This window comes from Hetaerina americana, unplaced genomic scaffold, assembly GCF_022747635.1.
Source record: "Hetaerina americana unplaced genomic scaffold, ioHetAmer1.1.p SCAF_29, whole genome shotgun sequence".
Lineage (NCBI taxonomy): Eukaryota > Metazoa > Arthropoda > Insecta > Odonata > Calopterygidae > Hetaerina > Hetaerina americana.
The window spans coordinates 2,794,038-2,821,205 of record NW_027286863.1 but is presented as its reverse complement, the minus strand read 5'-3'; the positions used below and the strand labels follow the sequence as shown (position 1 = coordinate 2,821,205).

General features: G+C 44.2%; 1 protein-coding gene across 1 annotated transcript in view; it reads right to left on the bottom strand.

Moving 5' to 3' along the window:
- vex (somatomedin B and thrombospondin type 1 domain containing protein vexed) overlaps positions 1 to 27,168 on the bottom strand; it is a 1,115,080-nt gene that overhangs the window by 897,302 nt on the left and 190,610 nt on the right. The gene's annotated exons all lie outside the window — the stretch shown is intronic.

Sequence of the window (27,168 nt, the reverse complement as noted above, 5' to 3'; positions counted from 1 at the left end):
ATCAACTTCCACGCTTCGCTCATTCTCTTTTCTGAATAGCCAAGTTGCGTAGCAATGAACTACACAAAGCCTTCAATGATCTTCGTCATTCACATTGAAAAATAACTAGTTTAGCTAGTTTCCTGATGTCATGATATAGATAGCATCAAAGATATACTTAATTATGCTCCCGTGTCAATGTAAATATTTAGATTTTGGCCTAATCAATTCATTTTCGTCTGGAAGAGAATTGGATTAATTTATTTTCCGAACTTTTCCAGATATCCCAGTTGAAATGTAAGGTTATTCGAAATGAAAATTTTTGAAATGTCTTAACGCAGAGCATTTATTACTAACCCTTTATTACTAAAGCTCCGAATTAACAGATACCTAAAACGTAGCACCATCATAACACAGTAGAATTATCTTAGTATGGTGTAAGATGAATAATTTCATGGTACTTGTTTTGCATTAAATTTCTAAACTAAATGTTCTTTCATCCAAACTTGTATTTCAAAGTGGATAAATTAATGGGGCAACTTCTGAGAAATCAAATCACCTGCAATGCAATACTTTGAATAGCATTCAACGCAATGCATTTTAGTTAGTATTCAGAAGTATACCTACTCCAAATTAATATAATTTCACTTTTATTGCGCAATTTTTAAGAGTTCTACTAAAAAACTACGTCATCGAGAAATGTCTTAAATATATATCTCTTATTAGGTTGTATCTTTATTTTATGGTTGAACAAAACAAAATCTTTCGTACTTGAATCTTTCACAACTTCAACTTATTCGGCGCAATTTGTAAGCACAGAAGTTTAGTTCATCACCGACCCTCCCAACCTTTTGTCTCCGACTCACCTCACTCTTATCTACACAATCCGCCGCAGATAACTAGTTGTCCTTGGAGGGCCTAATTTTTTGCCGTGAAAACGGGGAATATTGATTCATCTCTCGGGCGACGCTCGGAACCCGACTTCCTCCGTGTCGACTTCCCAGACTTAATTAGGTATCGGAATCGATCCGCACGACTGAATAGACCCCAGTGTCCTAAAACTGCGACAACTATCAATTAACGGATCCAGTCGGACATAATGACCGACGGAGGGCGCTCGAGGGTCGCCCTAATGAGCGTCCTTAAAACATCTCCTCATTACCCCGAGGGAATAGATTAGGGAGAGGGAAGGGGGAAGTCGATAACAAATCGAAATTTAGGGATTCCAAGGGTTCAATTGGCAATGGAAGAGTCATCGGACGAGGGGTGAGCGGGGAACTCTACGGCGGCGGGGCATTGGCGGGTGGGAACGCGAAAAAGACAAAAAAACGGAAGGTTAGATATAAGGAACGCGTACAGCTGTGGAACGGAGGCAGAGGGAGAATATGAATGAAGGGAATGGGCGGAATGTGGAACGGGAAAGAAAATAGAGTGCGGCGGTGGTCGGGGAATCCGGCGAAGAGAAAAGTTGACGGGTGGAGAGGGAGAAACCCTGGGGTAAATTCAAATACGAGGCATCCATGGCGAGGGCGGCGGGGGGAAAGCAAAATGGGGAGATGAATATGGGAGGACGAGAGGGAGAGATGAATAGGAGGGAATCGAGGGCCTCTTCAAACGCGGGAGGGAGATAAGAAAACGCCGAGGAGGGATTATGCAGGGAAAGAGAGAGAAAATGGGCGGTAAAACTTCTGGAGGAGGAAAGATAGCTGACGGGAAGGTCTATCTGAAAGCGATTGAATAATCGGCGATTTAGTGAGGACGGTAAAAAAAAGGCGGGCAGAGATTTGGACAGAAGAATCAAATCTGCGGCAGTATAATGAGGTTCGGATACCTGCGGAGGACATTCCTTTTCTTATGGCAGACTCGAAAAGGTAACCTGACCTGCGCAAGACTGTGGCACGAGTGGCAGAGGAAAGAATTGGGTGAGAAGTCAACAGCATCTCAAATACGCGTATCCTTAAAAATGCGATGAGCGGGAACTACCCAGAATAATTTTCTTCTTTCAAAGGGAAGGTAAAACAAATTTATGGAGATAAATAAAACAGTGCATGATTCCAAATCAGTCCTACGTTTCCCAAAACGATTGCATGGTAACATAAGTGAGGATATTCTACCTAAAAATTACAATGCCTAAATCATATCAAGCGACCTTCATCGTTAAAAATTAATGCATATCATTCACTATTAATGAATGCGATTTTGTTCCTGGACAATTTTAAATCGTCCAACAAAATTAAATATCAATAGCAGAAAATTCCTCACACCACGATTTGAAAGAACCAATTTTGAAAACACGCATACTTTTTGGGTACTTAAGGTTTTCACATGGAGTATTTAAAAGATCACCTGGGATAAATTCAGTAACGACCTTTGACCATGAAATGGTTTTCTTCCAAGCCCGCCCTGTGGCATGTAACCCCTTATCCTTACATGTCAGAATCGAACAGAATACCATAAGTATGTCAGAACATGTGGAAAGAAGCTGGCCGCATTATGCCATTGAAACCTTATTTGAGAATCTAGTGAGTTTTTGCGCTTCAGTTAGAGGCAATACTGGCTCTCACTTTGAATTTTATTCTCTGTTGATTAGTTTACGCTGCTTTGCTAAAATAGAGTGTTCTATAATATCGGCGAAGTGCTAACGACATACTTCAGTCCACACCAAAAAGAGACTTCCAGTGCAAGATATACGCGCGCGCCTGAAATGTAATATTTGTTTTTCAAATATAAGTACATAATTAACAAATCAGATTTAAATGAAAACAGTCAACTTTCGAAACCGATAGTTATGCAATAAAAGCGTGGAACATTACTGGGGATTAATTTCGCTTCTACAATGCGTAAAAGTAATTTTAGAAGCGCCATCGAACCCAACTTGGTAACGAAAGCAGAAGGTGCCATAGCTAGCGTATTCTCGGAGGTTGAGGACGATGGTGGAGGAGGTTCTACAACAACATCAAGAGGCGAGGGAGAGCAGACATAAAGAGTTCGGACGGGTTCAGCAAGCGAATTGCCTTGCGGGAGAGAGGGGAGGGGATGGGGCGAGTTCAAATGCATGGGCGAAACTTAGCGAACAGGAGAGAACTACAAGAGATAATATTCTCCAAACAGGTGCAGCATTCTCTGGCTGCGGATCCTCCCATCTTAATTTGCCGACATCCACTCTCTCAATTGCTCATCCACTCCCCAAGTTGTGATCAAGGAGCGAATGGCGAGAAAACAAAGGAAACTAGTTTCATAAAGGTGAGGATGTAATTAAAACGCGGGAAAGGTGTCAATTACGACTAAGAGTCCATAACATGCCCAGCTATATTGGAACCATCATCAAAATGCGAGACAAAAGAGTTTTTTGGGGATGACGGAAGAAAAGATCAACAAAGGAATGATAAGATAAATGAAGTAATAATGATAGTGTCGAAAATATCATGAATGCAAAGCTCGGCGAGCAAATATAAATTACCGTTTCCTTTAATATATACTACCTTGATCAAAAAGTTCCCGGAATAACCACCGTGTGGCGCTCCCATCGTTCCGATTTGAGTTCTGTTTTTTTGTTAAATTGGTACATCTGTTGTTGATATTCCCTTTAAATCTTCGTGTCATAACTTGACATTTGCAAAAGTTACGGTCGGTTTTCGGTATGTCCATCAGTGCTTCCTGCGATTTTTCCATTACTTCCTCTCGGCTGCTAAAACGCGTTCCCCGTAATGGTTTTTTAACTCGATTGAACAGAAAGAAGTCACAGGGAGCCAAATCAGGTGAATTCGGTGGCTGTTGGATGGTATTTGTTGCATTTTTCGTCAAAAAATTACGAATAATGATAGCACTGTGCGACGGTGCGTTATCATGGTGCAAAATCCACGAGTTTTCTGCCCACATTTCTGGTCTCTTTCGGCGAATTGCTTCACGCAAACGTCTCATAACGCCCAAATAATACTCTTTGTTTACTGTCTGGCCTTCTGGCAAAAATTCATGATGCCCTACACCGTTGTAATCCATGAAAACCGTCAGCATTGCCTTCTTTTTTGACTGAAAACGACGTGGTTTTTTTGGTCTCGGCTCATTTGGTGAACGCCATTCACTTGCCTGATGTCTGGATTGCGTGTCGTACTCATTAACCCACGTCTCGTCTCCAGTAATGATCCTTTTGATGAATGTGGGATCGGATTCAGCCTCGCAAATCATGTCTTTTGCGACGTCAACACGGTCTCTTTTTTGCATGAAATTGAGGTCTTTCGGCACCAACTTTGCTGCTACACGACGGAAACCCAAATCATTAACCACAATGTCTTGGGCGGATCCATAGGCAATGTTCAAGTCCTCCGCTATTTCTCTGATGGTTAATTTGAGGTTATTGACCAACATTTATTTTACTTTATCAATTTTTTCACCGACTTTCGATGTCGATGGTCTGCCACTGCGTTCATCATCTTCGATTGACTCACGACCACTTCTGAACCGCTCGTGCCACTGGTAAACGACCGTTTTTTTTAGAGAATCGTTGCCGAAACACTTTTCCAACATTTCCAACGTCCGTGCGCCACTAAATCCGTTTTTTACGCAAAATTTAATACAAGTTCGTTGTTGCAAATTTAAATCCATTTCTGAAATTGTAAAAAATCGCCAACACACACAGAGATAGATGTACTCTTGGCTACGTAACTTTTGCAAATGTCAAGTTATGACACTAAGATTTAAAGGGAATATCAACAACAGATGTACCAATTTAACAAAAAAAACAGAACTCAAATCGGAACGATGGGAGCGCCACACGGTGGTTATTCCGGGAACTTTTTGATCAAGGTAGTATTTCATTCCCGCGACCCTCGGGCGGGGGGGGGGGGTCACGTCAGGCGAACGAATTCACAATACACTCATAACACCGTGGAAATGTGATTTAATGTGAATCCGTTCACTGACTGGGCAAATTACATCCGGATAAATTACCGCCCGGATAAATGAAAACGTATTCTTATGGCTGGGTACTTTTGCATTGGCGAAATGTGTTCCTTGCGGTTCGGTCGGTCCATTCTTACTCTCTATTACGTTTACACTAAAATTCACAAAGCGAAGACTTTGTGGCTTCTGTGTATTCATATGATTCATATGGCAAAAGCCTTCATTCTCTCACCGAAAGGGTTTACCTTGTTCATTTTTGCACGGGATAGAATTTAATTATGCATTTTCAACTGCTCGTTTATTGAAAACCTACAGGTTGACTGCCGAGGAAAATGGGAGGAATGTTAGGTTCCGTGGCAACGTCGGATCTCCCGGGTCCCACGGTGAGAGACGCGTCCAGAGATAGAGAGAGGAGGGGAATGAGTGTGCCCCCGAGTCAAAGGTCACGGCGGAAGGGGTGGGGACGAGGTGGGATGGGAGAGTGATGGAGAATCATTGTTTGAGGCGACGCCATCAAGTAGGTAGGTGCACGGGGGAACGGAGGGCTCTTGTGGCGAGGAAGATGGGGCTGGACGCAGGACTATGATGTCGAGGCGAGGACTGGGTCCAAGTGAGAGGGGGGGAGGGAGGAGGGGGGGACGGTGCTATTGATTGGGGGACTGGAAGCGGAGGCCGACGGCGAAGAGAGAAGGGGCTGCTTTTCATCGCTGAAGGGAACAAAGGAGTCATTCTTACGCGAGCGCTCGCTGGACAAGGAAAAATTGTAAACTAAAAAAAGTTGCATCGAAATCATCGAGAGTTTGCAAAAGTTTTGAGCGGAGCGAGTCTAAAATAGAGCTCATCAAGGGGATGAGATCGATGGGCGAAAAAAATCCGCCTCTTCCAGGCAACGATGTGGAGACAAATGGTGGCGCGCTCATACTCCACCTTGAAACGGATTCCAACTAAATGTATTATTTTTAATCTGACCAAAACAAAACATATGCGAATACGTCTCCATGAATGGCTAATCAGATAAAATATTGAAAAAGCCCAGTCATCCTTCTTCCAAGAAATATTTTCCAAAAAATCTGAACACTGGGATAGAGATGACAAAAAAGCATTCGTAGATAATAAATGGTGATAATGCCTCCAGTGAGGTCGGAAAAGAAAATTCTTTGTTCGTCCACATATATTTTATCATGCACGACCTACGTTTCGACTTACAAAGCCTTCATCAGGTGAAATACAGAAGACGCACAGCTTTATATGGTAGAGAGAGAGAGAGAAGAGGAGGGGGAGGGGAACTGGTGTGTGCGTGTTGGGGGATGGGGAGAGGGCGGTGGGGTATGGCGTCAAGTGGGGAGAGGGAGGCCTAGGAGAGGGGAACGGGAGCAGTATACTCTTATAATGACTGTTCTTAGAAAATATATGATGGATAACAAAGTATTCTCTTTTCTGATATGAATCGCTTCCACAAAGTGACGCCTCAAACCATTTTCGCCTCCAATTCGGATTGCTGGTTCGAAAAATGAATGAATTACTAATAATGGACTGCTATGAAACAAACAAATACGTAATGACTGGAAAGAAGCACAGAGCCACAGAGCGAGAGCAAGGTTTGGAAGGTGGGCCCCAGAGGGAGAGCGATGTGGCAGTTGCGAGGGGATTCCATGAGACTGGGAGAAACAAATCAGTCAGGGCCGACTGAAAGCGTGGAAGTGGATGGGAATAGAGATGGGAGTTCATCGATACCATAACATGAAATATTAGGCGGAAAAGTTGGAAGAGGGGATAATTTAGGCATCGCCAGAAAGGATTAATCAGGGGTTGGGTGGCGCTTTAACAGGACGAGTAGAATTAGTTTACATCCTTGTAAACATAATAAATATAAGGATATTTATTTGGTGCATTGGTTAATAAGGATAATAACGTAGTAAATGTGTGCATGATTAATTAAAAGATACACTGACAATTAATGCCATATTAAGTCATGCACAACAGGAAATTTTCTCAGAGAGTTTTTATTTAAAGCCTTGCAGAAGAAAGGGGAAGAAAACTCCAATGGCCGTAAGGATTAGTTGCCAATCTCTCTCTCTACAGCCTCGTGAAGGATTCCATCTCCATCTGAAATTCTTTAACAGGGTCTCACAGCCTCGTGAAGGATTTCAGACAGGATAGTGTGCGTGTGGCTGTGTGTTGGTCCCTGACGCGGATTAATCTCCCGTAAACCGCCACAGAGTGTGTGCTTGAGAATATCCTGGAATCTTTAACGGGGTCTACTCTACAGCCTCGTGAAGGATTCCATCTCCATCTGAAATTCTTTAACAGGGTCTCACAGCCTCGTGAAGGATTTCAGGCAGGATAGTGTGCGTGTGGCTGTGTGTTGGTCCCTGACGCGGATTAATCTCCCGTAAACCACCACAGAGGGTATTCTGGTCGAGAGGTTGTGGTTGGTCCCTGACGTGATTCCCGTCACACCAACACAACAATTGGTCTGACGAGAGATTGGCAACTAATCCTTACGGCCATTGGAGTTTTCTTCCCCTTTCTTCTTTATTGAGAGGCCGTAGAGCTCATTATTTCTTGCTAAAGCCTTGCAATCTTTAAAAAGTATGACTTCCAGTGATATTAAAATTTATTGAAAGAATACTTCGTGAGGAAAAACATTTTTAGAGGCCGAACTGAACACACTATTTCTGAGCAGCAGCCATAGCAAAAATAGATTGCATCAAAATTCTTAAAAATAGAATCACCATGGCGCTAGAAAATAATTTATAACATCCGTCCGACGCCTTGTGCCCTGAAACAATGGTCTGGACTATAAATAATAATAATATCTATATGAATGAAGGCAGAGGATATTTTGACATGCTTAATGTATTTTTTGCCGGGACCTTCATCGCCAGTCAATGCTGGGGCTGCACGAAGGTAAACAGCGAACGCCGCTGAAAACATTTCGTCAAACTTGAACAGCTATTTTTCATATTTTGAAATTTCGCATCCCACAGAAAAGACGACCATTTAATGCCAAATTTATGCATATTTATAAAATCAAAATAAAAAGGAAGAAATGGTCTTCTGTTTTGAAAAACGTAAGACCTAAGGCCACAAACTTTCCCACTCAAAAGCTTTGAAGAGGGGCGGAGAAAACTTGTTTCATTTTAAATTTCATTTAAACGCGATATCGCGTAAGATGAGCGAGACGAGTGCCAGACCGAAAAAAAGCCGAATATTATTTGGAGGGAGGGTGGTCGGGCGGCAATGGAGAATGGGAACGCGGTGCTTTCAGACGGGGGTCGGCGGAACGAGGGGACGGGGGAACGTGCGGAGGGTCGCAATAATAGGCGAAGCGACAACAACCAGGTGTTGATGCACGAGGCATAGGTAAGGGTTAAAAGACCTCCACAGGGCAGAGGCGAGACGCTAGTCCAGAGCACGTTGAGAGGTGCGAGCGGGGGGGGGAGGGCGAGTGGGTGGCGTGACAAAGGGAAGGCGGGGGTGGAGGAGGGGGAATTAGGGAGGGAGGACTGAGGATGGTGGGCAGATGCCACCTCTGCCCATTGTTTCACCCGAAAGTTGGTCTCTAGGGCGCCCATTAGACCCTCTTATGCCTCTCGTGTGGTGATGGGAAGGGGGGGCCTTTCGGGAGGGTTGTGTTTCAGGGAGAGGGGCGGTGCGGAGTAGGACAAGACCGGCGGGGGGGGGAACAATGGCGGTGGGATAAGGGCCCCACCCCCGTAATGAGGCGTGGCGAAGGTCGAATGGGAGGGTCGAATGGCGAGAGCCTCGCTCGTGGCGGCGTCGACGCATCTTGCCGATGGAAGGTGTGCATGTCTCCGAGAAATTTGACGGACGCAAGGTGTTTCGCATCATTGACAGATCTCCTACGCTGATTCAGAAACTGTCAACTATTTATCCAATAGCGGCGGCTCCTGACGATACTTGATCCGAAATGATTCCTGTATATTTTAAACCTTTTGATAGCATTTCCGGCTCATTACTTTGTCGATAACAAAAACAGTAACGACCGTTCCTATGAAATATGATCAACATTTATGAATGCATTCAGAGCTGTCAGCAGTGAAAAAGATTTAAATTGTTTTACTAGACTTATAGTTTTCCACGGCAACACTTTTAATACTTTTAATTTTTTTCTTAATGGTAAATTTGACTGCTACCTGATTTAGGTCGTAGTTGAATTTGATCAGATAATTGCCAAAGGGTTAATGATAATTATAGTTTCCTTAAATCATTCCACGGATGAGTAGTTAAACTACGTTTCGAGATATGCTTTCAGGCTGAAGTTTAAACATACCCTTGCTCAAAACCTCTCAATCCGGATGCATTACCACCGTCAATAATCTCAGCAGCTTAAACGCGAGCCGAGATGACCTGGCACGGTTTCAATCCATCTTTCCACGTGAAAGGGATAATTGCAGCGCTTGGGTCGAATTTTTCAATATCCTGAGTACAGCCGAGTTGGTACACAAAATATGAATGCTCGACCTGTTATTCGAAGCTTTTGAGACCATCTACATCTACACATACCCTGCAAGCCGCAAGGGTGTGTGGCAGGGGGTGTTAGGTCATCCCCCCGTAAACAAGAATAAAACCACACACAAAACCAAATCATAATACCTCCACAAAAATATTAGTTTGATCATGCACTCGATCAATTTTAACCACACGAAAGAAAGTTCTTACGTGCAACAATTTTCAATACCAGGATATCAGCATTCAAATCATGCCGTAGAACTATTAAAAAGATGGATATAAAAAGATGGGTCCGTTAAATAAATAGAAAAACATGCAGGAAGAAAAACACAAGATCTCGACAAATACATACACTACCAATTCCAATTACCTAATAGGTGATTGTTGTCATGCCTATCATGACCTCTATTGGTTCGAGGAAAAAGCGACATTTTAAATCTATCCTTTCTACAATAAATCTCCCTGATTTTACATTGGTTATCTTATCTACCATAGTAAGTGGGGACCTGTAATATGCCCTTGGCATCATCATTTAAGTAATCTGTCGCAAATTCACGCCGTCTATTCAAAATGTATTTGAGCCCACCGTCAACTAGTGGGGCTCCCATCCTAATTCTCTCAATAGTGTCGCGACACTACTCCCTTGCTCATAGCAACTTTTCACACGCCTTGCTGCTCTTCGTTGCCCTCGATCGAGTTCCAAAACTAAGCCTACTTCATGAGGATCCCATCGTACACTTGCATCATACCCAAGGTGAGCCCCACCCAACGTGAAATAAAAAAGCTCAACAAAGTATTATTTTTATGAACGCTAACTTTTTATGAGCTTTTACGTCATTTTCACGAATGTGTTTTCCCAAGGACATATCGGTAGATATCGTTGCACTCTAGTATTTCACAGATTCCACGTGTGTAATGTTACTTCCCTGTATTGTGTAAGTGTTTTCTGGTGAAGTACTTCTCCTCCTAAAATTTATCAAAATATGTATTCAAATTTAATTCTAGCTCCCATGTTTCGCACCACTTTCTATTACATTTAGGTTATTAGCTAATGATACTGTATCTTAATGACTAGACATTTCCCAGTATATCACGTCAGCAAACAGAAGAAGTTTACTGGAAACCGAAGACCCGATGCCATCAATGTATAAAAGGAACAATAGCGGACCAATAACCCTTCCTTGTGGGACACCCGATGTTGCGCTCACTGTGTCCGATGATACCCCGTCTGTTACGGCCCTTTGCTCGCGGCCTGTTTAAAAGTTATTAATCCAATCTATGTCACATTTATCAATCCCGTAGCTCCCTAACTTTTGGAGTAATGTTTGACGAGGGACTTTGTCGATAGCCTTTTTAAAATGTATTAGAAGTATGACATCGACCTGAACGTTATTTTCTCCGAAGACCAAAATATCGTGAGTAAAAAGAGCCAGTGGGGTCTCGCAAAACCTATCCTTTCGGAGACCGATCATATTTCATATTATTTCAGACATGACCAAAATATTTTCAAACTATAAAATTAAATGCATTTTCTCTGCAGAATAATCAAGATAATGAAAAGAATGCTCCACCAAGAACTTAAGTAGATCAATTTACCTATCAGCACTACACAAACGGAAAAATCAAAATTGCTTTCCTCATTGAAAAAGTCTTGAATTCTCAAGTATTTCACCGTGACTTTTACTTCGTGGTATTCACTGTTTAGGATTTCGGCAAAATAGTGAAATTTCTGCGGCAATGAACAGCAAATACAATTTCCTTTGACTAAATTGATTTTATTTTTGCAAGATGACAACGTTTCCCATCAACATTATTGATGTAAGTTCGATTTATTCTTGAAACTTTAATTGTGAAGAACCAAAGAATTTTCTCTTAATTATGCCGATTATTGCATTGCAGCGAATGCACCTTCGAGGCAAAATGACACAAAATACCGAACAAATCGTTCTGCTTCATTTCAGAAGCAATTAATTTCCGATTCCTGTGATCGAGAGACTAAATAAATGTTTTTATGCATCCTACATTAAACGTAATCATTATGAGATCAAGAATGATGCAAAAGTAAGTAGGTGCCGGCAAATATAATATTAAATAGACATTAAAAATGTATCCAAAGCTTGATTACATTAGTATCGGTTCAACATTCCAGAGAAGTGTAGATGTCAGAGGAGTAATGTTGGCGCCAATCGCCAATAACTACTACTGCAGCGACCGCAAATGGAAAAATTCTTTGCTTTGCTCAACAGTTATGTAGCTATAGTTTTGGGAATAATATATGATTAAAGAAAACAACGCAAACCGTTCAAAAACAGCAGAAAAAACGAAATCCCAATACGTCGCGACTGATACACGGGTTTTCTTTCATTAGAAACTTAATGAAGACACAGTTCATGGGTATTTTAAACTTTTATATGCACATTCTCAACATATGCTACTTTTCCACATATTATGGAGTAAAATAAAGCTACTTCTAGGTCCACCTTTTAAGCATCTGGCTTTCTTTCATGCCCCGAGGATTTACTTCAAATAACTTTCTGGGAGGAAATCATTCATGTCTGCGCACAATCCTTCATAGCCCCAAAGACGAAGTTAGGAGGCCCGAAGGTTTACTTGGCCTAAGGGAATCCAATTTGAGATCGCCGGGAAATGTTGCTTTTTTTCCTTCGCTCAAAAATCGTAAAACACAGACCCAGGGAACTCGATATGAAGTCTATTCATGTGAGTAGCATTCCCACGTGACTTGTACCGCGTGCGCAATGGTAGGAAAAGTAGAATGGTATTTTTTTATTTCAGCATTTTTCTTCGCTTCAAATTGTTAACCATGGCTTATGAACAAATTCTGATATTTTAACTGATATTGAATTGGTCAAAATAATAAATCAACTTAAACTTCCATCACGGATAATCGGTTAGAGGTGCGATAAGAGAAAGCGCGACTGGCGGCGGGCCGCAATTACGACTAATTGTGGAACTAATAAGGAATCCAGTTCAACGGCAGTCCTGCCACTACCACGCGAATTTAGTGATGAGTGGAAACTGACATTTTTTAACACTTTATTGTGCAAGTGTATTTTAGAGCAACTTCCACGCGCCACCAATTTTATTATCACTCGGCTCCGATATCTCAAAACAACATCACTCGTGATATAACGACATCTGAGCCGCGACTGAAAATAAAATCTGTGGTGAGTACGCGTTACCTTGCATTCTATCACTTTGAGACACGACTAAGATGCCCATGCATATTGCTAGCTACATTTCCAATCGAATTCTTAGTGAAAAATAAATCCTTTTCCAGGAAACCTCTCAGACTAGTCTTTCTTTAGACTATTTTCATAGTTGTCCAGATATTGATTTGCAGCCCACGTGAGCCACCACCATATTTTCCATGACATAGTAAACTTCTTCAGGCATAGATCTTAGAGTGAAAATGTCCATCTGACGCCCAAGCAGCTGGAAGTAGTAGTAGTAGTAGTACTTAGGGGAGGCGACCGACAGCTGAGGTCATTTGCGCCATAGGGGATGGACAGGAAAGGATGAAGGGTGGAGAGAAACCCGGCGTTGGGCTAATCTTTATGGAAGGTGCCAAGGGGTCCCATCTGACGGACGGCGTATTCCTTCAAAGTGCCCTCCATAAAGCGCCTTAATCAGGGATCGAGATACCACGGAAAAATATTCAACACCGCTGGGATTTGAACCCGCGCCCTCTGGGTGGGAAGCCAGTACGATAGCCACCGCACTAATCCCGGTCCCCCGAAGTAGCTGGAATATACCTTAATCAATCAAAAATGAACACTCATATTTCATTATGAATCAAAATGGAGGAATGGTTGCTGCGATCACTATTATAGATGGACTAAAAGTTGAAAGGAAGACGAGGGACAGTTCGCGCAGGAGTTTTCTTCTCAGAGGCAACTGCTTAGTTAGATGCGCCAAGGGCAGTGGTCACATATTGAAAACACTGTAGAGCAAGCCAACGGCAAACTAGCCACAACAATCAATCCCACGATAGCATGATCCTCACACCAATAAGTTCATTAAGCAACTAAGTGACTGCGGTTTACCGGGTAGGTTATTGTGACCACTTGCATTATCTAAGGAAGTCCTTTATAAATGACGTCATAAACAGCATAAAGAAGGACCGCAACCCAGAGATTAAGGACATTTTAGGCACTTATAGGTACTTAGGGGGAGGGATATCACTGGAGAGGTAGTGAAATTTCAAATCGAAAATACGATTGAAAGCAAACATAGATTTGGGTGAAGTACGACTCCGATAACAGCATACCATCGAATAGATATAAGGCTCTGCATCCACATTGAAAGGGAAGACATGCCATGCGGATGAAGGCAGATTGAGTTTAAGAAAACCGAGAGAGGAAACAATACTGCGGAAAATGGAGGCTTCAAAGGGAGTAGAAAAGAATAATAAACCGCTCAAACACCTCATTTAATGGGGATTAATAACTTTTGGTTGTTATGAAATGTAGCGTATGTTTCAAAAAGATAAGGCAGGGGCGGCGAGTTAGAAAATGGAATGTAGTAGCATGAAATGGTTTGAAAAGGAAGGAATACAAACAGGCGGTAGAGGAAATCATGGAGGGTGGTAAAGGGCTAAGTACTATCGAAGAAAAATGGGAATGTATCAAGAAAGGGTTGTCTAAAGCAGCAAAATACACTATTGGAACCGTTAACACTAAAAGGACTAGGAAACCATGGATCACGGATGAGATGATTACAAAGATGGATGAGAGGAGAAAACGGAAGAATGTAAATACAGAGATAGGCAAAAAGAAGTACAAAGGATTAAACAATTAATTGAGGCGGGCAACAAATAAAGCAAAAGAAGCACGGTGGAAGACGCAGTGCGAGGATATTTATCGACTTATTGGGCGAGGTTGGGACTAATAGTCCCTTCTTCCACCTAACCCTACATTACAGACATTATTGTGAAGACAATCACATAAAACCAAGCCCTAGATGGAGGGAAATCCACCTGGGCGGGAATCGAACCTGCGACCTTTGGGATAGTAGGCGAGGACGTTACCCCGCCGCCACCGAGGCCAGCGAGGATATGGAAAGTTTGCAGAGGAAGGGTGAAATTGGTGCGCTGTACAGAAACGTTAAATCGTTATCGGGAAGTAAGAAAGGAAGATCTATGCTAACAGTTAGAAATAAGGCGGGTAAGGTAATAGTTGACGCAGGAAAGATCCAAGAGAGATGGAAGGAGTGTATTGAAGAACTGTATAGTAAAGAACTGAAACCAACAAAGTTAGACATTGAAAAAGAAAATGACGTAGAGGAGGACAGCTTAGGTCCAGGCATACTAGACAATGAGATAGAAAGGGCATTAAGGGAGATGAAACTAAATAAGGCCGTGGGGGTGGATAACATTCCTGCGGAACTATTGAAATGTTTAGGAAAATGTGGGAGGAAGAGGCTACATGGGCTGATTCGTAGTATTTACTAGGAAGGAATTTGGCCGGAAGACTTCGTGAGGTCAGTTTTATTTCCCATTCCGAAAAAGGTAAAGGCTACATAATGTGAGGACTACAGGACGATAAGTTTGATATCACACGCAGCTCAAGTTGTTCTCAGGATCATAAAAAAAGGATAGAGAGTAGGGAAAATGATTACTTAGGGGATGATCAGTTTGGGTTTAGGAAGGGAAGAGGTACGCGAGATGCCATTGCAGTAATGAGATTATTAATCGAGAGGAATGTAGAACACAACCAGGAGGTATTTTCCTGTTTCGTAGATTTCGTAAAAGCGTAGGAATGAAAGTGGGCAGGGAATTCGTAAAATCAGTTAGGTTTGCTGATGACCAAGCTTTAGTTTGTCAGTCTGCCAAGGGTTTGCAAGCATTGCTGAGTGAATTGGAAATTCAGTCCGACAGGTATGGGATGAAAATCAATATTAATAAAACAAAGGTTATGTGATTTTCTAGAAAGAAAAAGGCCAAGCTTAACATTAAAATAGGAGGGCAAAAACTAGAGCAGGTAGAACAGTTTACGTATCTCGGTAGTGTTTTGGACCAACAGGGTCAAAGTAGTAGGGACGTAATGAGAAGAATTGCGATAGGCAAAGAGTCTTTCACAAGGAGGAGGGAGTTGATGACAGGGACGTTCAGTAAGGATACTAAGAAAAGACTCGTGAAAACATTGATATGGAGCGTAGCTATGTACGGCGCGGAAACGTGGTCATTGAAACGGGAGGATAGACGTAGATTGGAGTCTTTTGAAATGTGGGTGTGGAGAAGAATGGAGAAGGTGAAATGGACAGAGAAGAAAACAAATGAGGAAGTACTTGGTATGGTGGGCGAAGAGAGGGGTTTGTTGGGAGCAATCCTATGGAGGCAGGAAAAGTGGATGAAGGGGGTATTGACCGGCAGTGGGATGTTGAAGACTGTGATAGAGGGGAGAATGTTGGGCAAAAGATGAAAGGGAAGGAACAGGATAGGGATGTTGGACGGGATGAAGGGAGGAAGAAAGTACTCAGAGCTGAAGAGGGACCTGATGTAAAGTAGGATGTTGTGTGTTGCTAGGGGTCACAAAATATTTAATTTGTAATTATGTCTGTCCAAAAACCTACCTTAACCGTTTGATTACCTAATAATAATAATAAACCTTTGATACATCAAGTTACAGCACTGAGAACAGGAGAATCTGAAGTACTTGGTTGACCCAGAATCAACCCCCGTATCAAGGAGAGCGGGCCAGCGGAGTCTGAGGACTATAGGACCATGCGATTTATTTAATACTAATTGTGGGATCTATCAACTAAAAGTTTGAAAACCAAGAAACGGACTTCTTGGCTGGTGTTAAGTTTGGAAACGGGACGGGGAGATAGATTAACGGTTATTCGGAAAAAAGTGAACATTTAGAGAAAGAAATATAAAATTTAGTTTTTTTCCTCGGTCAATTTTCGAATGGATCTCCACCAGAGCGGAACAACCAACGAAAGAATAGCAGGTTATAGCAGTGGAATGTCAGGACGTCCGATTCGCCGTTTTTAATGACTCCACCAGTACGGCTAAGGGAAGCGGATGATGAATCGGAATGAAAATGTGAAGTAATAAAAGGCGACCCATCCTTTCTAACTCGTACGCGGGGAAAATGACGAGGGAATCGTGGAAGGAGCCGTGGTCAGGAATGTCAACCCGCGGGTGGCCGAGTGGTGAGTTAACAAGAGGCGGATGAAAGAGCGTTAGTCACCCAGCCAATCAATGGAATGCAGCCGGGCTCATTAAAAATCAATGCGTGGCGAATGAAGAGAATGCAAGCCACAATGACGTGAAGGTGATGAAGTTGTAAGCGTGTAGAAGGCATAAACTATTTGTAGCGTCATGGCCGGGGCAACAGCTGGTGCGTCTCGCGTTCTTGTGAACGGGGAAACTCAAACATGGTACGTCATTTCTTTGTCAATCTTTCAAAATTAAGCAAAACCTAAAGGATTATTTACCTTGAATATACAGAGTGAGTAACAGCATGATAAGTGTCGGTGGATAGCCCAAAAGGAATGATGGGGACGGATCGGCTGACTCCCGACTTCGTTTGCATGTTGCCGCGGGGGGAGGGCGCCCGCGCGGTTCGTGTCCCAAGCATAAAAAGGCGACGGCGAACACGCCGCCCTCCCTCACCAGCGGCGCAACGAGCGGCGCTTCAGGGGAGCGACCGAGGACGGCGAAGCGTGGGAAACACGGCCTCGCCCCGCTGGGTTTTCCTCCCTCTTCTTTTTGCACGCACACCCACGTCCGAGGGACCTGTCCCTCGAGTCGACATCCTCGCCCTACTCCCACTACTTGATTTTTTATTCCGTGGAAAGGGATCGCCTGACGACGCCCTGCACTTCCATCCATAAAAAATAAAATAAATCCCCCTCCGCCCGAACAAAACGAACTATCCCTTTCGCGCCCATCGTCCGGCAATTGTCCATGGGGAGACGGATGCGAAACACCCCTCGCAGACGGAACGCGTTCGTCCTCTTTTTATTTCATTTTCTCTCCCCCGAAACATTGACCGACGCCCCGCAATTTTCGATGGATTTCCTTTTTTTTATTTCTACCTAATCTTACACTCCCAATGCTCCACGGTTTGAAATATAAAAAAAATAAAATATCGGAGAAGCGAGAGAGAGAGAGAGAGAGAGGGAGAGCAGTTTTTTCGATGGGGATGGAAAAGTTAGCGGGGAGGTTTTTTCTGCATGTATATGTGTGCCGCCCGTGGTCTGGGGGGGGGGGGCGTGTGGTCGGGTGAATAGACGTGTGGGCGGGTGAAGGTAAGGAGGGGACTCCGAAGGCAAATGGTTCGTGCCCGGATGATGGACGGTGATTAAGGGGCGGGGCGGGCGACGTGGGAAGGGATGGAAGCGGGCGGGGGGAGGGGTGTGTGTTCGGGGGGCGTGTAGATGGCGCCGGGCGGATATTGGTGGCGGTTCATCGTGCCTCCGCACATGACGTGATCACAGCTGTCCACGTGACACTCCGCCCGCCCGTAACCTCTCGCCCCGGTTGCCGTGGAGGCGTTGAGAGATGGACTAGTTATCCATGGAGGGTAGGTCGTTCGGGAAGCTAGGCATTATTTTTTTTAAATTTATCATGCTCTCTGTCTTCTCACGGGCAAAACAGCCCTCGATGCGATTATGTTTGGAATGCTTGCAAACGAGCGACTTGGGTTTGTGGTTCCCGGTTCGATCCCCTTTCGAAGAATCATTAGATCTAATAACCTTCACCCAGAACACAAATCGGAATTAAAGGAAGCAGGTACTTGATTGATTTTCCCTTTCCAATTCCTTTTTTACCAACCTAGCTCGCAAGACATAATCTTAAAAAATAGTTTTGGCCCATTTTGGAATCCACTATGTTCTTTAAATTAACAGTCGTATGAAATAAAAGGAGGGAAACTAATTCCCATTAACATGATGCGATTGCCCTCAAACAACGGCGTTCTCCAATAGCTTTCGATCACATCAAGACCCAAAGGGTCATTTAAATTGAACGCACAAAACATTTTACTATGCCCTGCAAAATCACGACTACATTTGGAACTAAACATCCGCTTTATTGCTTTGGCGATAAAAAAGAATTCAACAGAATGACATAAACTGGAAGGAATTACAACATTATTGCGATATTTCCTCGCACTTGCGCCGTTCCTCAGTAGACAGTGATCGCTGAGGGAGGAAATCACCCCCTTGTAGGTGTTAATTCGAGTTCAGAAACGAGTTTTATCAGTATTGAACCTGAAAATGAGGAGATAACGTATGTTGTCCCTTGTTCAAAGTGGCTCATGAGCTCATGTAAAATCGTGAAGTAAAAGGGACTGATGCATGGAGAAAGTCATAGTAAGACAAAATGCCAACTGGAGGCCTTCGATCAGGCTCACAACAGGGCAAATCTATGGGATGCATGCAATCAATATTGCTGAGTGAAATATGCATCGACTAAATTTGAGCTGAATCTAGGAATTACGAGTTTGAATGGTAAATTATGGTTTCTCTCATTTGAAGTAGGCAAGTATAACGTTTTCCAGCCACATTTCTTGATATATTCAGGTTTTTACATAAAAGTAATATACTAAATTATCGCATAAGCATTTATTATTCTGTTAAAAATCAAAATATTAACTAAACGCACCCAAAATAATATTTGGGAAGACAAAATATAAATAAGGTTGGATATCCACACCTTCAATAAAGTTACAAGCGATAACAAGCGCTATAAGAACGGGATTAGATCAATTAGAGTCGCTCACGGGCTTCCTCTTATTATCACGGAAGGAAAATATTTACAATACGAGGCCATTTGGCCATGATACACTCGTACAAAAGAAAAAACTGATTCATTTTACAGTTTGATGAAACAAAAATTCCTTCGAGGAGATAAAACAAAGGGTCAAGTCAAAATCGTAGCAGGAATATCCTTTGAAGCACATTTTGAAAAAACATCGTCCACAATACGAATGCATCGCTGAAAGGGTTTGGAAAGGTAGAGAGGGTTTTTGCTGTGAGCGTGGTATATGATGATAAAGGGAGCGATTGATGGGGTGAATCTCCCGCTGCTAACGAGTAAAAAGACAAGGATCATGGGGGATAAAGCACGTACGGGCAGCATATTGCGGCTGGAGGTGACATCTTCAATTCATTCAAAAATGTAGGCCGCCTCGCCAAGGGGGGGGCAACAGAAGATGGGGCGGGGGTGAATAAAAGGAAAACGGAATAATAAAAAGGGAGAGATGTGAAAGACCAGCAACGCTGCGGCGCTTAGTGGTACCCGGAACATAGAGGGCGGGAGAAGGAGGGGGAGAGGGTCTCCCGACAAGCGTGCGTGGGAAAAAGTTCCGAGAATAAAAAAGGGGGGTTTATGGGAGTTCCGGAAAATGAACAGAACCTTATGTGACCCAGAGACGGAGATATATCCAGGAATTGGACCCCAGGGTACCCGGGAGAGTCTTCGGGACGTTTTCCAAAATATAATCAGAATACTAGACGGGCCGAAATAACGGACACACATCGAATCCTCTGGAAAGTGCTCCCGATGTCCCTTGCGGTTCCACAAATACGTGCGAAATTGATCTCATTAATAGACATGATGATGAAACCTAAACTATTCAAAATCTTATGCGATTGTTTGACAAACTTCGCATGGATCAAAAATATGAACCGATTCATTTTTCTAAGGAATGTAACTGCATAATTCAAATTCTCGAATTTCAGACATCGCAAAAATATTAAGAACATTCTTAAGGTTTACCCCCCAAAACCTATGACAGCCGTTCCTTTAAAAGTAAAGGAATTAACAATTGATCACTAAAAAATAACGGCAATAGCGCTGAGTCGGCGAAACTCAGGAGATGCGAGCGAGCGTCGAGGGCGGAGACAGCCAGCACAGCCAACCGGCGACTGCCGTTGCCTCGCGGGATGAGGGAAGCGACTCGACGCAAGAGAGGCGCCAAGGGAGCGAGAGGACCTGGCACGAACTTCAAGCGAACCCCTTTCCCTTACCCATCTCTCCGAAAAAAGGGACGCCGACCCCATGACCCTGGCATGCCGCCCCGATCCTCCCATGAGGAATCTCAATTGAGAAGAGGCGAACTAATTAGTGGCCCCCAGAGGCGGGGGGGAGGGGGACTCGATTCGAGGAATACCCTTCAGGTGACGGGGATCTGCTTAATGCGAATGTTCTGCGGGTAGTTCTGTGGAGGGACACCTCCAGGGTCGGAGCGGGAAGATAGACGGGTGCGAGCACACGTGACGGGGTCTCGAAGGGTGGAGCTGGAAGAGGCGCTCAATGGTGACCGGTGCTTGAGGCGAGCGGTGCTGGGACGAGGTGGAGCAGAGAAGGTGGCAAGCAGTGAAGGAGTGCTCTCGGAAGGTCGAAGGCGGGGGGGGGGGGGAAAGAAGGGATGGGATGCGAACGGGTAACGTAACGTTAAACAATCGTCGAACTTCGTCGTGTCGATACGCCGAGTTTAGTGTCTTTCCCAATTTTAAGTTAATCTTTTGATCTCGTCGTCTATAAATATTCATCACTGAAATGCACTTTAAAAACTGCGAAAAGTATTTTATCCGCGATCTACCCCAGTCAAATGTATCCATCACAATGGCTCATTCACAACACACTTGGCCCATAGCTGAGAGGTAGATAGAGGAGAGGCTGGAATGCTGGTCAGAAGGAGGGCCCTGCTCCCGGGAGGGGAAGAGGAGGAGGACCGCCGATTTCCCGGGGCCTCTTCTACTCACTTGCCATCATGTACATTCTAGGTATTCATTCGCGGAATTGCTTCCACTGCCGTTTTCAGTATTAGCATTTTTATACCACCCAGTTACCGCTTCCTTTTCCCTCTTTCTCATCTTCGGCCACACTTTTTGAAATACATCTGTCTTATTCTTTATCCATTTGGCCTTAATTTTATATTCGGCAGCACCGCATTAACATAAAATTCTTCTCCTCCGTTTTTGCTATCACTATCGTTTCAAAATCACCAAAAAAACAAAATGCTTCAAATTTATTTTCAAGAACCATTCCCCAACACACAACATAAATTTAAGGTCTTCAAGCAGTACTTAATCGTTTCTTCGGGCAGTAATCCTTGCTCGAATCCAGTGCTCTATAAACTCTTCTCCTTCCTGGACTAAAACTCCTTCCACGGAAATTAGAAATGCCAATATGTGTGGTGGCAATGGAAGGCTGGATTGATGACGGCTCATCACCATAGATCGTTACATACGAAGCGAAGAATTCAAAATAACTGTTTATAAACGGATCTCGATTTCTCACCTCCTCGCCTGCACGTCATATTTACCCATACATTTTTAAAACACGGAAACTCTAATATCAACGTTTTAAATAAAATATAATGGGTTTCATACGAATACAGTTATTCTCCCTTCTGTGGTAGAAAGAATGACGAGTACCGAAATGAATTCTTTTAAAAGCCTTTGAAAGGCGGCCAGCTGCGTTATCAGACCTGATGACGAAAGAATCAAAGACTTTGCGCTTCCACGGTTTTCCTGTGGGAGCGCAAAGGCTTTGATTCATTCTTCGCGCGTTACAAATGGCTTCCCACAAAGTATCGGCCTCGACCATCATCTCTCAGACCCACCCGATCCGTTTGCTGAGCTCTACACTTCAAACACTCCTCTCTCTCCGTAACTCCCACACCAACATTCCGACTTGCGCATGCTGAACTAAAATCCATTAGTTACGTTTTTCCTTCGGGATGTCACTTCGTCAAAATATTGTAAACGTTTTATAGTTAACAAATCTGCTTGACAATATTCGTATACAAGTAAGCACAAATCCGTTGGGGTTAATCAAACTCAAAAATAATTGTTGATCATTTTATGAAAGAGAATGACTCATTCGTGTTCCGTTACAAACGGTACTTCACTTACATACTGATACATTTAGAAATCAGTCTAATTTACCAACCTTACGCTAATATACTGGTCAAAGATTCTTATCACTGGGTGAGATGCATTACTATGATGAATAAAGTAGTACTGTCATCACTCTTTTCCACAGTACGGTGTGCGGCGACATAACTTCCTTTTTTTATAGAGAAAAGCCCCTTTGAAAGAGGAAGTGTTGCCTCACACGATTTCCCGGAGGGTTTACAATCGCCAGAGGGGGTGAAAAGGGGAGAGGGGTGGGATGGGATCAGGGAAATACGAGGATTAAACAATGAAATGATGGCTTACGGGGCTCGAACGCTCGGCGAAGAACCCCTCCACGGTTGGCGCCCCCGGGGGCCAGCTGGGCGCCACTTTCCCCCCGTCCGAGGAGCACGAGATCACGGGTGGTGCCCGGGATAGGGATGTCGTCTAATGGAAAGCAGGGATAGGTTGTGAGAGACGAAAGGTATTTGAGAAAGGACCAAAGGGAAAGGAGAGAGAATCAACGCCGTTTCGATGAAATTCCATGTTCATCAGTCAAAGAATGACTACTCGAAGGCTACGCTGGAGACGGCGGGGAAGCAATTAGCAAAGGAGAGAGGGGAGGGGCAGAAGGGGTGGGTCAACTCCGTGATGAAAATTGGAAGAGGTGGGAGACCATTGGGCTTAGGTCTCAATAATATTGTGCCATACGCTTTGAACGTATGTTTAAATATGCTTAAAGCCTTACTTTTATGATTTAAGTCCTAAAGTGATAGACGTGCATCTGAGGTCTAATGAGCTTGAGCTATTGCTTTTTTCATTTTTCCAGTATTTTTAATGTTTCCCTTTCCCTCATGTTAAATGAAAGTATTTAATCCACTTCTTTTTTATAATCATCAACCAGTGAAAATGTAGAATTATTTGCAACGCTTCAAATACTGAATATTTCCTATTTAATTTTGCAGCATCAACTCCCGAAGTTATAGTCTCACCAACTCTTTGAGTTCTTGGGAACCCATTATGCCTTCCACTGTAACATACCCACCGTCACTTCAAACGCCATCGACTTTCTCAATAACAATAATATAATTTTCAGGAATTCGTACTGCATTCCTGGCTAATAATGTACCTACACCGCTGAAACCAAAAATAATTAAATTAAATATTTGCGACGCAATCGGTAGTTTAGAGCTGAAAGCGGACAAGTCTCTTACGCGTAGAAACTGCGGACTGATCAAGTAATAAAGTCTGCGGATATAAGACTTGCGCATGTAAGAATGTATCCTAAACAGAAATCAGTTCACTGGAACAAGAGCACGCTCTGGAAGACTCAGTTCCTCTTCAACATTTTCCTCCGTTTTCAATGCCTACAAAATTCAAAGCCCACGCACACACAGAAGCGTTTAACGAGACGAAAAGGGGAATCTATGTCGTGGAGTGGGTGAGAGAAGCCCCAAGTCTCAAACCCTCTTGCATGTATATCATGTCCCTAGTGAAGGCAAGACATGAGACGCGCGACTTCCGCCACACTTGCACGAGACAAAAACGGGGTTTCCTAAGCGCTAATTCGAAGGGGGGGCGCGCAGGTCGTCGCAACGCAACGGAGCGGAAGGAGGAAGCAGTCGCGGGCGGCGGTTCGCGTCACTTCCAGCCCCGGTTGGCAAGTGTTTTCGACGTCCCCCCCCCCTTTCTCCTCCATCCGGGGGTATGGGGGGGGGGCGACTGCATGAGCCCGTTAAAGGCGCCGGGAGAGGGAAAGGAATCCGTGGGAAATGGGAGCGAGGTAGGTAGGGAGAGGGGGAGGGGAGGGTGGGCGTATGAAGAGAAATTGGGAGGAACTTTTAAAGGAAGGGAAAAAAAGAAGAGGCGAAACAAATGAACGGTCGTGCGGGGAATGTGAAATAGTAAATGTGCTCCGGGAGAGCGAGAGGGGTGAATTGAAGATGACATCCACGCGCGCCGGCCCTCCAGCCTCACGAAGGTGAGTTTGCATTTGCGTGGGATTCGGGGGAGGAGGGTGGGGGTGAAGGGGTGCGAACGGGAGAAGGGAAATGAAAGGGAAGGGAGCGTGGGCAATGGCTCTCCCGAGGAGGAGGAAGGGTGGAGCGACGGCGGGGCGGGGGGGGAGGGATTGGCTCTCGGAGCCAATGATAATGCTCCCAAACAATCTGGATTAGTGAGGTGGGAGAGGAGGGAGAGCCCTCGCGTGCCCTTAGAACATTTTTCGCTGCACTTGGGCGAGATGGTGTACCATCGTGAAACATAGGATCTGCTCTATGATGACATCGTGTCCGGAGTTACACTCGGTGGATGTAATGCAGGGAGAGAGGTACCCGTGTTAAATCAACTGGAAGCCCTTTCCCAAATTGCAGCGGAAATTTAATTAGCGTTCCTGCTTACTATGTGGGAAACATCTCGTGCCTAGGTTTATTTGAGCAAAATTACACGCCTCCGAAAGAACCCGTGGCGTTAATTCCCGGCATCACAAATTGAAGGACCTTTAAAAGGAAGTCTGTACAGCTGCGCCGTCGCTATGACTCGGTGAGTTTGCAAATGGTAACAACTCGGGAGATCCTTTAAAATTAATAAAACATGCGAATTAAGTTTTTCTAATTTAAAATATTAAACCAGGACCCATTGGCGTTAATAATATAGTATAATTGAACTTTTCAACTTCAAATATGGTATCATTCAATTTTTCCAGCAAAAATAATGGATTGAATGGTTAGAAATCATCTCCAGTTGTGTTAAAAATTAATTAACCATAGTAAACCATAATGATACGGTCGTGCATTGCTCAATAATCCCATAAACGAGCTTATGACGACTGAGCAACACTGATTTCACATTTACTGCACGTTTGTTTGGAAAAACTGGGGAAGATGACCCGCTGATCATAATATATAAATACACGGAAATCACCTAATTGCATAGATACAGGTGTGTTACATCTATGATAATTTTTACTGCATCAAGAATCATGGGGAGTACTTTTATGATGTGGATTCGACTTTTTGGAGTAAAATATAGATCGAAGCTATCCAAAGTCCAAATAATACTTATGCTTACTTTAACTCTGCTGAAGGTTGTTTGACTTGTTAAAAACTTTTACGATAATATGAACAAAAAAACGAGACTAAATATTGAAATCCCACGGAAAATGAACTTTCATATTGATCCTTGCGGTCGTATTCATCATCCACCTTTGTACACACTTCAGATTGCAATTACGTGTCCGGTGACGTGATAGGATTGCTGCGAAGCACATGTCCCTCCCACTCGACTCCCGAAACCCGGTGTTTGCCCGCGGAGGCGGGCGGGCGCGGGGAGGGAGGGCGGTGCGGTCGCGGGAGGGCGGGGCGAGGGACGTCCTTCGCGGAACAATCGTCGGCGCGAGCGAACGGCCGGTCCTAGGGTTTGTGCTCAGAGGCGTACGGATTAGGCTGCGGCCCCACGGGGTCCTTCCGGGCGAGACCGTTTGTGTGCTCCTGCGGTGCACCGAGGCGTGCCGGCCGCCGAGGCCGAAGGAACGCGACCGCGACAACGTCGTGAAACTATGAATCGCGACACACGCAAACAAAGCAAATTCCCCACACCCCTTCGTCCCCTTCCAGGCGTGCCCGCGACAAGAGCGCAACTGATTGGACCAACTGAAGATGAGGTCTTTGCGCAGAGAACGAAGATCAGGCACGTCGCGGCAGAGCGGAGTGAATCCAGCATCCATTTATGCGTATCCCTCCCTCCATCTTCGAGCCTCAGACTGAAGAGAGAAATTGCCGGCAACCCTTAAATACCCTTTGAGCTGGGCCACAGCGTAATTCCTCGAGTCTAAGGCAAGCATGAAAACCTTATTGGAGGCTTTCGAGTTTACTGCTGGCCAAGAAGGAATACGCGATTTTGCTGCCGTATTGCACGTACAGAGAAGACCATGGTGACCTATTGATGCCGAAATGTCCAACATGATGACACACTTTCCGCTCGAAAAATTCGCAAGCTCAAAAATAGCAAAGACGAGTTGTACTTCCCGAAAGGCAAAGGTCACCAAATTAGTTTAATGACTGCTGGTGACCGAGCATCCTTTGCCATACGCCCTAGAGCGGCTTTCAAAATAAGATGAAGGCGTAGGCCGCCGTCGTCATGACCTTTCACACTGATAAGCGATTTTTAATATGCAATTTTACAAATATGCTATGAGAAGCAAAAATTATAAAAATAAAAACAAATGTTAATTTTGTATAAATTCGACTCAGATGCCGATCCTAGTGGCAAAGCGGATTTTTTAGAGCTGATGTGAGAAACAGATTCACTCTTGACGTCAGATGTTGTTTCGAAGCTTCCGTTACTCAGAACTACACCGTCCGCTGGTCGGGGTCTCCAGTTGTTTAACGTTCGCCGTTACCTGTGATGTCAACGATGGCAAAGCCTGATGGGACCGTATTGTGCGTGTTCCAACACTACGCAACATCGGCAGTCGTCGTCGTGCACTGACAATGGCAACGTATGGTCGGTTGTCTTTGCGTTAACGGACTCGTGAAGTGGAAGATACGTAAGTTTCCCTGCGTTAACTTCCCTCAGGACTGATGTCACTAACGAGCACGGAGGTTGGGGGTGTTTAACAGCGCCATCCATCCATCGGTTCAGTCGACCGACCGACCACTTGAGTTAGCATTCACGTCTCCTTTGGAAGGTCGTGAGAGTGGGAGGGGCGGGGCCCCACGGGCAGCAGGGGAGGATGGCGGTGGAAAGGAAAGGAGATGAATCGGCCGAGGGAATGGGAATCGGAGGGCGGAAAGGCAGAGTCGGATTTGACGCGAAGTGCAGGCGGAGGTATGCGCGTATTCGAGGACGGTTCACGCGATCCAAATTCGATAACCGCTGCTGTTTTGAGAGAAGGCGGACGACTGGTTGGTACGCAACGGAATGAAGGTAACAAAAGTC